This window comes from Phyllobates terribilis, unplaced genomic scaffold (assembly GCF_046119375.1).
Source record: "Phyllobates terribilis strain yellow unplaced genomic scaffold, ASM4611937v1 Scaffold_13__5_contigs__length_258822181, whole genome shotgun sequence".
In the NCBI taxonomy this organism is placed as follows: Eukaryota; Metazoa; Chordata; class Amphibia; order Anura; family Dendrobatidae; genus Phyllobates; species Phyllobates terribilis.
In genome coordinates, this window is record NW_027362773.1 from 173,220,120 (window position 1) to 173,233,231 (window position 13,112).

Here is a 13,112-nt window from a genome sequence, read left to right on the forward strand (position 1 = left end):
GTCCCCACAGTACATTCCCCCCACACACAGTATGATGTCCTCACAGTACATTCCCCCCACACACAGTATGATGTCTCCACAGTACATTCCCCACACACAGTATGATGTCCTCACAGTACATTCCCCCACACACAGTGTGATGTCTCCACAGTATATTCCTCCACACACAGTATGATGTCCTCACAGTACATTCCCTCCACACACAGTATGATGTCCCCACAGTACATTCCTCCACACACAGTATGATGTCCTCACAGTACATTCCCTCCACACACAGTATGATGTCCTCACAGTACATTCCTCCACACACAGTATGATGTCCTCACAGTACATTCCCCCACACACAGTATGATGTCCTCACAGTACATTCCCTCCACACACAGTATGATGTCCCCACAGTACATTCCTCTCACACAGTATGATGTCCCCACAGTACATTCCCCCCACACACAGTATGATGTCCCCACAGTACATTCCCCCCACACACAGTATGATGTCCCCACAGTACATTCCCCCCACACAGTATGATGTCCCCACAGTACATTCCCCCTACACACAGTATGACGTCCCCACAGTACATTCCCCACACACAGTATGATGTCCCCACAGTACATTCCCCCCACACACAGTATGATGTCCTCACAGTACATTCCCCCCACACACAGTATGATGTCTCCACAGTACATTCCCCACACACAGTATGATGTCCTCACAGTACATTCCCCCACACACAGTATGATGTCTCCACAGTACATTCCACCCACACAGTATGATGTCCTCACAGTACATTCCTCCACACACACAGTATGATGTCCCCACAGTACATTCCCTCCACACACAGTATGATGTCCTCACAGTACATTCCCCCACACACAGTATGATGTCTCCACAGTACATTCCCTCCACACACAGTATGATGTCCCCACAGTACATTCCTCTCACACAGTATGATGTCCCCACAGTACATTCCCCCCACACACAGTATGATGTCCCCACAGTACATTCCCCCCACACACAGTATGATGTCCCCACAGTACATTCCCCACACACAGTATGATGTCCTCACAGTACATTCCCCCACACACAGTGTGATGTCTCCACAGTATATTCCTCCACACACAGTATGATGTCCTCACAGTACATTCCCCCACACACAGTATGATGTCCTCACAGTACATTCCCCCCACACACAGTATGATATCCTCACAGTACATTCCCTCCACACACAGTATGATGTCCCCACAGTACATTCCCTCCACACACAGTATGATGTCCTCACAGTACATTCCCTCCACACACAGTATGATGTCCTCACAGTACATTCCCCCCACACACAGTATGATGTCCCCACAGTACATTCCCCCCACACACAGTATGATGTCCCCACAGTACATTCCCCACACACAGTATGATGTCCCCACAGTACATTCCCTTAACACACAGTATGATGTCCTCACAGTACATTCCCCACACACAGTATGATGTCCTCACAGTACATTCCCCCACACACAGTATGATGTCCTCACAGTACATTCCTCCACACACAGTATGATATCCTCACAGTACATTCCCTCCACACACAGTATGATGTCCTCACAGTACATTCCCTCCACACACAGTATGATATCCTCACAGTACATTCCCTCCACACACAGTATGATGTCCTCACAGTACATTCCCCCACACACAGTATGATGTCCTCACAGTACATTCCTCCACACACAGTATGATATCCTCACAGTACATTCCCTCCACACACAGTATGATGTCTCCACAGTACATTCCCCCACACACAGTATGATGTCCTCACAGTACATTCCCCCACACACAGTATGATATCCTCACAGTACATTCCCTCCACACACAGTATGATGTCCCCACAGTACATTCCCTCCACACACAGTATGATGTCCTCACAGTACATTCCCCACACACAGTATGATGTCCTCACAGTACATTCCCTCCACACACAGTATGATGTCCTCACAGTACATTCCCCACACACAGTATGATGTCCTTACAGTACATTCCTCCCACACACAGTATGATGTCTCCACAGTACATTCCCCCACACACAGTATGATGTCCTCACAGTACATTCCCCCACACACAGTATGATATCCTCACAGTACATTCCCTCCACACACAGTATGATGTCTCCACAGTACATTCCCCCACACACAGTATGATGTCCTCACAGTACATTCCCCCACACACAGTATGATATTCTCACAGTACATTCCCTCCACACACAGTATGATGTCCCCACAGTACATTCCCTCCACACACAGTATGATTTCCTCACAGTACATTCCCCACACACAGTATGATGTCCTCACAGTACATTCCCTCCACACACAGTATGATGTCCTCACAGTACATTCCCCACACACAGTATGATGTCCTCACAGTACATTCCTCCCACACACAGTATGATGTCCTCACAGTACATTCCCCCACACACAGTATGATGTCCTCACAGTACATTCCTCCACACACAGTATGATGTCCTCACAGTACATTCCTCCACACACAGTATCATGTCCTCACAGTACATTCCTCCACACACAGTATGATGTCCTCACAGTACATTCCTCCACACACAGTATGATGTCCTCACAGTACATTCCCCCACACACAGTATGATGTCCTCACAGTACATTCCCTCCACACACAGTATGATGTCCCCACAGTACATTCCCTACACACACAGTATGATGTCCTCTCAGTACATTCCCTCCACACACAGTATGATGTCCTCACAGTACATTCCCTCACACACAGTATGATGTCCTCACAGTACATTCCCCCACACACAGTATGATATCCTCACAGTACATTCCCTACACACACAGTATGATGTCCTCTCAGTACATTCCCTCCACACACAGTATGATGTCCTCACAGTACATTCCCCCACACACAGTATGATGTCCTCACAGTACATTCCCTCCACACACAGTATGATGTCCTCACAGTACATTCCTCCACACACAGTATGATGTCCCCACAGTACATTCCCCCACACACAGTATGATGTCCCCACAGTACATTCCCCCCACACACAGTATGATGTCCTCACAGTACATTCCCTCCACACACAGTATGATATCCTCACAGTACATTCCCTCCACACACAGTATGATGTCCTCTCAGTACATTCCCTCCACACACAGTATGATGTCCTCACAGTACATTCCCCACACACAGTATGATGTCCTCACAGTACATTCCCCCACACACAGTATGATGTCCTCACACTACATTCCTCCACACACAGTATGATGTCCTCACAGTACATTCCTCCACACACAGTATGATGTCCCCACAGTACATTCCCTCCACTCACAGCATGATGTCCCCACAGTACATTCCCCACACACAGTATGATGTCCCCACAGTACATTCCACCCACACAGTATGATGTCCTCACAGTACATTCCTCCACACACACAGTATGATGTCCCCACTGTACATTCCCTCCACACACAGTATGATGTCCCCACAGTACATTCCTCTCACACAGTATGATGTCCCCACAGTACATTCCACCCACACAGTATGATGTCCCCACAGTACATTCCCTCCACACACAGTATGATGTCCTCACAGTATATTCTCCACACACAGTATGATGTCCTCACAGTACATTCCCCCACACACAGTATGATGTCTCCACAGTACATTCCCTCCACACACAGTATGATGTCCCCACAGTACATTCCTCTCACACAGTATGATGTCCCCACAGTACATTCCCCCCACACACAGTATGATGTCCCCACAGTACATTCCCCCCACACAGAGTATGATGTCCCCACAGTACATTCCCCACACACAGTATGATGTCCCCACAGTACATTCCCTCCACACACAGTATGATGTCCTCACAGTACATTCCCCCACACACAGTATGATGTCCTCACAGTACATTCCGCCCACACACAGTATGATGTCCCCACAGTACATTCCCCCCACACACAGTATGATGTCCCCACAGTACATTCCCCACACACAGTATGATGTCCCCACAGTACATTCCCTCCACACACAGTACGATGTCCCCACAGTACATTCCCCACACACAGTATGATGTCCCCACAGTACATTCCCTCCACACACAGTATGATGTCCCCACAGTACATTCCCTCCACACACAGTATGATGTCCCCACAGTACATTCCCTCCACACACAGTATGATGTCCTCACAGTACATTCCCTCCACACACAGTATGATGTGTCCACAGTACATTCCCCCCACACACAGTATGATGTCCCCACAGTACATTCCCCCCACACACAGTATGATGTCCCCACAGTACATTCCCCACACACAGTATGATGTCCCCACAGTACATTCCCTCCACACACAGTATGATGTCCTCACAGTACATTCCCCACACACAGTATGATGTCCTCACAGTACATTCCCCCACACACAGTATGATGTCCTCACAGTACATTCCTCCACACACAGTATGATGTCCTCACAGTACATTCCCCCACACACAGTATGATGTCCTCACAGTACATTCCCTCCACACACAGTATGATGTCCTCATAGTACATTCCCTCCACACACAGTATGATGTCCCCACAGTACATTCCTCTCACACAGTATGATGTCCCCACAGTACATTCCCCCCACACACAGTATGATGTCCCCACAGTACATTCCCCCCACACACAGTATGATGTCCCCACAGTACATTCCCCCCACACAGTATGATGTCCCCACAGTACATTCCCCCTACACACAGTATGATGTCCCCACAGTACATTCCCCACACACAGTATGATGTCCCCACAGTACATTCCCCCCACACACAGTATGGTGTCCTCACAGTACATTCCCTCCACACACAGTATGATGTCTCCACAGTACATTCCCCACACACAGTATGATGTCCTCACAGTACATTCCCCCACACACAGTATGATGTCTCCACAGTACATTCCACCCACACAGTATGATGTCCTCACAGTACATTCCTCCACACACACAGTATGATGTCCCCACAGTACATTCCCTCCACACACAGTATGATGTCCTCACAGTACATTCCCTCCACACACAGTATGATGTCCCCACAGTATATTCCTCTCACACAGTATGATGTCCCCACAGTACATTCCCCCCACACACAGTATGATGTCCCCACAGTACATTCCCCCCACACACAGTATGATGTCCCCACAGTACATTCCCCCCACACAGTATGATGTCCCCACAGTACATTCCCCCTACACACAGTATTATGTCCCCACAGTACATTCCCCACACACAGTATGATGTCCCCACAGTACATTCCCCCCACACACAGTATGATGTCCTCACAGTACATTCCCCCCACACACAGTATGATGTCTCCACAGTACATTCCCCACACACAGTATCATGTCCTCACAGTACATTCCCCCACACACAGTATGATGTCTCCACAGTACATTCCCCCACACACAGTATGATGTCCTCACAGTACATTCCGCCACACACAGTATGATGTCTCCACAGTACATTCCCCACACACAGTATGATGTCCTCACAGTACATTCCTTCTCACACACAGTATGATGTCCCCACAGTACATTACTCCACACAGACAGTATGATGTCCCCACAGTACATTCCCCCACACAGTATGATGTCCTCACAGTACATTCTCCACACACAGTATGATGTCCTCACAGTACATTCCCCCACACACAGTATGATGTCCCCACAGTACATTCCCTCCACACACACAGTATGATGTCCCCACAGTACATTCCCCCAAACACAGTATGATGTCCTCACAGTACATTCTCAACACACACAGTGTGATGTCCCCACAGTACATCCCCTCCACACACACAGTGTGATGTCCCCACAGTACATTCCCTCCACACACAGTATGATGTCCCCACAGTACATTCCCCCACACACAGTATGATGTCCCCACAGTACATTCCCCACACACAGTATGATGTCCCCACAGTACATTCCCCACACACAGTATGAAGTCTCCACAGTACATTCCCCCACACACAGTATGATTTCCTCACAGTACATTCCTCCACACACACAGTATGATGTCCCCACAGTACATTCCTCCACACACACAGTATGATGTCCCCACAGTACATTCCCCCACACAGTATGATGTCCTCACAGTACATTCCCTCACACACAGTATGATGTCCCCACAGTACATTCCCCCCACACACAGTATGATGTCCCCACAGTACTTTCCTCCACACACAGTGTGATGTCCCCACAGTACATTCCCCACACACAGTATGATGTCCTCACAGTACATTCCTCCACACACAGTATGATGTCTCCACAGTACATTCCCCCACACACAGTATGATGTCCTCACAGTACATTCCTCCACACACAGTATGATGTCCCCACAGTACATTCCCCACACAGTATGATGTCCTCACAGTACATTCCCACAAACACAGTATGATGTCCTCACAGTACATTCTCCACACACAGTATGATGTCCTCACAGTACATTCCCTCACACACAGTATGATGTCCCCACAGTACATTCCATCCACACACACAGTATGATGTCCTCACAGTACATTCCCCCCACACACAGTATGATGTCTCCACAGTACATTCCCCACACACAGTATGATGTCCTCACAGTACATTCCCCCACACACAGTATGATGTCTCCACAGTACATTCCACCCACACAGTATGATGTCCTCACAGTACATTCCTCCACACACACAGTATGATGTCCCCACAGTACATTCCCTCCACACACAGTATGATGTCCTCACAGTACATTCCCCCACACACAGTATGATGTCTCCACAGTACATTCCCTCCACACACAGTATGATGTCCCCACAGTACATTCCTCTCACACAGTATGATGTCCCCACAGTACATTCCCCCCACACACAGTATGATGTCCCCACAGTACATTCCCCCCACACACAGTATGATGTCCCCAGAGTACATTCCCCACACACAGTATGATGTCCCCACAGTACATTCCCTCCACACACAGTATGATGTCCTCACAGTACATTCCCCCACACACAGTATGATGTCCTCACAGTACATTCCCCCCACACACAGTATGATATCCTCACAGTACATTCCCTCCACACACAGTATGATGTTCCCACAGTACATTCCCTCCACACACAGTATGATGTCCTCACAGTACATTCCCTCCACACACAGTATGATGTCCTCACAGTACATTCCCCCCACACACAGTATGATGTCCCCACAGTACATTCCCCCCACACACAGTATGATGTCCCCACAGTACATTCCCCACACACAGTATGATGTCCCCACAGTACATTCCCTTAACACACAGTATGATGTCCTCACAGTACATTCCCCACACACAGTATGATGTCCTCACAGTACATTCCCCCACACACAGTATGATGTCCTCACAGTACATTCCTCCACACACAGTATGATATCCTCACAGTACATTCCCTCCACACACAGTATGATGTCCTCACAGTACATTCCCTCCACACACAGTATGATATCCTCACAGTACATTCCCTCCACACACAGTATGATGTCTCCACAGTACATTCCCCCACACACAGTATGATGTCCTCACAGTACATTCCCCCACACACAGTATGATATCCTCACAGTACATTCCCTCCACACACAGTATGATGTCCCCACAGTACATTCCCTCCACACACAGTATGATGTCCTCACAGTACATTCCCCACACACAGTATGATGTCCTCACAGTACATTCCCCCACACACAGTATGATGTCCTCACAGTACATTCCTCCACACACAGTATGATGTCCTCACAGTACATTCCTCCACACACAGTATCATGTCCTCACAGTACATTCCTCCACACACAGTATGATGTCCTCACAGTACATTCCTCCACACACAGTATGATGTCCTCACAGTACATTCCCCCACACACAGTATGATGTCCTCACAGTACATTCCCTCCACACACAGTATGATGTCCCCACAGTACATTCCCTACACACACAGTATGATGTCCTCTCAGTACATTCCCTCCACACACAGTATGATGTCCTCACAGTACATTCCCTCCACACACAGTATGATGTCCTCACAGTACATTCCTCCACACACAGTATCATGTCCTCACAGTACATTCCTCCACACACAGTATGATGTCCTCACAGTACATTCCTCCACACACAGTATCATGTCCTCACAGTACATTCCTCCACACACAGTATGATGTCCTCACAGTACATTCCCCCCACACACAGTATGATGTCACCACAGTACATTCCCCCACACACAGTATGATGTCCCCACAGTACATTCCCCCCACACACAGTATGATGTCCTCACAGTACATTCCTCCACACACAGTATCATGTCCTCACAGTACATTCCTCCACACACAGTATGATGTCCTCACAGTACATTCCTCCACACACAGTATGATGTCCTCACAGTACATTCCCCCACACACAGTATGATGTCCTCACAGTACATTCCCTCCACACACAGTATGATGTCCCCACAGTACATTCCCTACACACACAGTATGATGTCCTCACAGTACATTCCTCCACACACAGTATGATGTCCTCACAGTACATTCCCTCCACACACAGTATGATGTCCTCACAGTACATTCCCCCACACACAGTATGATGTCCTCACAGTACATTCCCCCACACACAGTATGATGTCCTCACAGTACATTCCTCCACACACAGTATGATGTCCTCACAGTACATTCCCCCACACACAGTATGATGTCCTCACAGTACATTCCCCCACACACAGTATGATGTCCTCACAGTACATTCCCCCACACACAGTATGATGTCCTCACAGTACATTTCCCCACACACAGTATGATGTCCTCACAGTACATTCCCTCCACACACAGTATGATGTCCTCACAGTACATTCCTCCACACACAGTATGATGTCCCCACAGTACATTCCCCCACACACAGTATGATGTCCCCACAGTACATTCCCCCCACACACAGTATGATGTCCTCACAGTACATTCCCTCCACACACAGTATGATATCCTCACAGTACATTCCCTCCACACACAGTATGATATCCTCACAGTACATTCCCTCCACACACAGTATGATGTCCTCTCAGTACATTCCCTCCACACACAGTATGATGTCCTCACAGTACATTCCCCACACACAGTATGATGTCCTCACAGTACATTCCCCCACACACAGTATGATGTCCTCACAGTACATTCCTCCACACACAGTATGATGTCCTCACAGTACATTCCTCCACACACAGTATGATGTCCCCACAGTACATTCCCTCCACTCACAGTATGATGTCCCCACAGTACATTCCCCACACACAGTATGATGTCCCCACAGTACATTCCACCCACACAGTATGATGTCCTCACAGTACATTCCTCCACACACACAGTATGATGTCCCCACAGTACATTCCCTCCACACACAGTATGATGTCCCCACAGTACATTCCTCTCACACAGTATGATGTCCCCACAGTACATTCCACCCACACAGTATGATGTCCCCACAGTACATTCCCTCCACACACAGTATGATGTCCTCACAGTATATTCTCCACACACAGTATGATGTCCTCACAGTACATTCCCCCACACACAGTATGATGTCTCCACAGTACATTCCCTCCACACACAGTATGATGTCCCCACAGTACATTCCTCTCACACAGTATGATGTCCCCACAGTAGATTCTCCCCACACACAGTATGATGTCCCCACAGTACATTCCCCCCACACAGAGTATGATGTCCCCACAGTACATTCCCCACACACAGTATGATGTCCCCACAGTACATTCCCTCCACACACAGTATGATGTCCTCACAGTACATTCCCCCACACACAGTATGATGTCCTCACAGTACATTCCCCCCACACACAGTATGATGTCCCCACAGTACATTCCCCCCACACACAGTATGATGTCCCCACAGTACATTCCCCACACACAGTATGATGTCCCCACAGTACATTCCCTCCACACACAGTACGATGTCCCCACAGTACATTCCCCACACACAGTATGATGTCCCCACAGTACATTCCCTCCACACACAGTATGATGTCCCCACAGTACATTCCCTCCACACACAGTATGATGTCCCCACAGTACATTCCCTCCACACACAGTATGATGTCCTCACAGTACATTCCCTCCACACACAGTATGATGTGTCCACAGTACATTCCCCCCACACACAGTATGATGTCCCCACAGTACATTCCCCCCACACACAGTATGATGTCCCCACAGTACATTCCCCACACACAGTATGATGTCCCCACAGTACATTCCCTCCACACACAGTATGATGTCCTCACAGTACATTCCCCACACTCAGTATGATGTCCTCACAGTACATTCCCCCACACACAGTATGATGTCCTCACAGTACATTCCTCCACACACAGTATGATGTCCTCACAGTACATTCCCCCACACACAGTATGATGTCCTCACAGTACATTCCCTCCACACACAGTATGATGTCCTCATAGTACATTCCCTCCACACACAGTATGATGTCCCCACAGTACATTCCTCTCACACAGTATGATGTCCCCACAGTACATTCCCCCCACACACAGTATGATGTCCCCACAGTACATTCCCCCCACACACAGTATGATGTCCCCACAGTACATTCCCCCCACACAGTATGATGTCCCCACAGTACATTCCCCCTACACACAGTATGATGTCCCCACAGTACATTCCCCACACACAGTATGATGTCCCCACAGTACATTCCCCCCACACACAGTATGATGTCCTCACAGTACATTCCCTCCACACACAGTATGATGTCTCCACAGTACATTCCCCACACACAGTATGATGTCCTCACAGTACATTCCCCCACACACAGTATGATGTCTCCACAGTACATTCCACCCACACAGTATGATGTCCTCACAGTACATTCCTCCACACACACAGTATGATGTCCCCACAGTACATTCCCTCCACACACAGTATGATGTCCTCACAGTACATTCCCTCCACACACAGTATGATGTCCCCACAGTACATTCCTCTCACACAGTATGATGTCCCCACAGTACATTCCCCCCACACACAGTATGATGTCCCCACAGTACATTCCCCCCACACACAGTATGATGTCCCCACAGTACATTCCCCCCACACAGTATGATGTCCCCACAGTACATTCCCCCTACACACAGTATTATGTCCCCACAGTACATTCCCCACACACAGTATGATGTCCCCACAGTACATTCCCCCCACACACAGTATGATGTCCTCACAGTACATTCCCCCCACACACAGTATGATGTCTCCACAGTACATTCCCCACACACAGTATCATGTCCTCACAGTACATTCCCCCACACACAGTATGATGTCTCCACAGTACATTCCCCCACACACAGTATGATGTCCTCACAGTACATTCTGCCACACACAGTATGATGTCCTCACAGTACATTCCTTCTCACACACAGTATGATGTCCCCACAGTACATTACTCCACACAGACAGTATGATGTCCCCACAGTACATTCCCCCACACAGTATGATGTCCTCACAGTACATTCTCCACACACAGTATGATGTCCTCACAGTACATTCCCCCACACACAGTATGATGTCCCCACAGTACATTCCCTCCACACACACAGTATGATGTCCCCACAGTACATTCCCCCAAACACAGTATGATGTCCTCACAGTACATTCTCCACACACACAGTGTGATGTCCCCACAGTACATTCCCTCCACACACACAGTGTGATGTCCCCACAGTACATTCCCTCCACACACAGTATGATGTCCTCACAGTACATTCCCTCCACACACAGTATGATGTCCTCATAGTACATTCCCTCCACACACAGTATGATGTCCCCACAGTACATTCCTCTCACACAGTATGATGTCCCCACAGTACATTCCCCCCACACACAGTATGATGTCCCCACAGTACATTCCCCCCACACACAGTATGATGTCCCCACAGTACATTCCCCCCACACAGTATGATGTCCCCACAGTACATTCCCCCTACACACAGTATGATGTCCCCACAGTACATTCCCCACACACAGTATGATGTCCCCACAGTACATTCCCCCCACACACAGTATGATGTCCTCACAGTACATTCCCTCCACACACAGTATGATGTCTCCACAGTACATTCCCCACACACAGTATGATGTCCTCACAGTACATTCCCCCACACACAGTATGATGTCTCCACAGTACATTCCACCCACACAGTATGATGTCCTCACAGTACATTCCTCCACACACACAGTATGATGTCCCCACAGTACATTCCCTCCACACACAGTATGATGTCCTCACAGTACATTCCCTCCACACACAGTATGATGTCCCCACAGTACATTCCTCTCACACAGTATGATGTCCCCACAGTACATTCCCCCCACACACAGTATGATGTCCCCACAGTACATTCCCCCCACACACAGTATGATGTCCCCACAGTACATTCCCCCCACACAGTATGATGTCCCCACAGTACATTCCCCCTACACACAGTATTATGTCCCCACAGTACATTCCCCACACACAGTATGATGTCCCCACAGTACATTCCCCCCACACACAGTATGATGTCCTCACAGTACATTCCCCCCACACACAGTATGATGTCTCCACAGTACATTCCCCACACACAGTATCATGTCCTCACAGTACATTCCCCCACACACAGTATGATGTCTCCACAGTACATTCCCCCACACACAGTATGATGTCCTCACAGTACATTCCGCCACACACAGTATGATGTCCTCACAGTACATTCCTTCTCACACACAGTATGATGTCCCCACAGTACATTACGCCACACAGACAGTATGATGTCCCCACAGTACATTCCCCCACACAGTATGATGTCCTCACAGTACATTCTCCACACACAGTATGATGTCCTCACAGTACATTCCCCCACACACAGTATGATGTCCCCACAGTACATTCCCTCCACACACACAGTATGATGTCCCCACAGTACATTCCCCCAAACACAGTATGATGTCCTCACAGTACATTCTCCACACACACAGTGTGATGTCCCCACAGT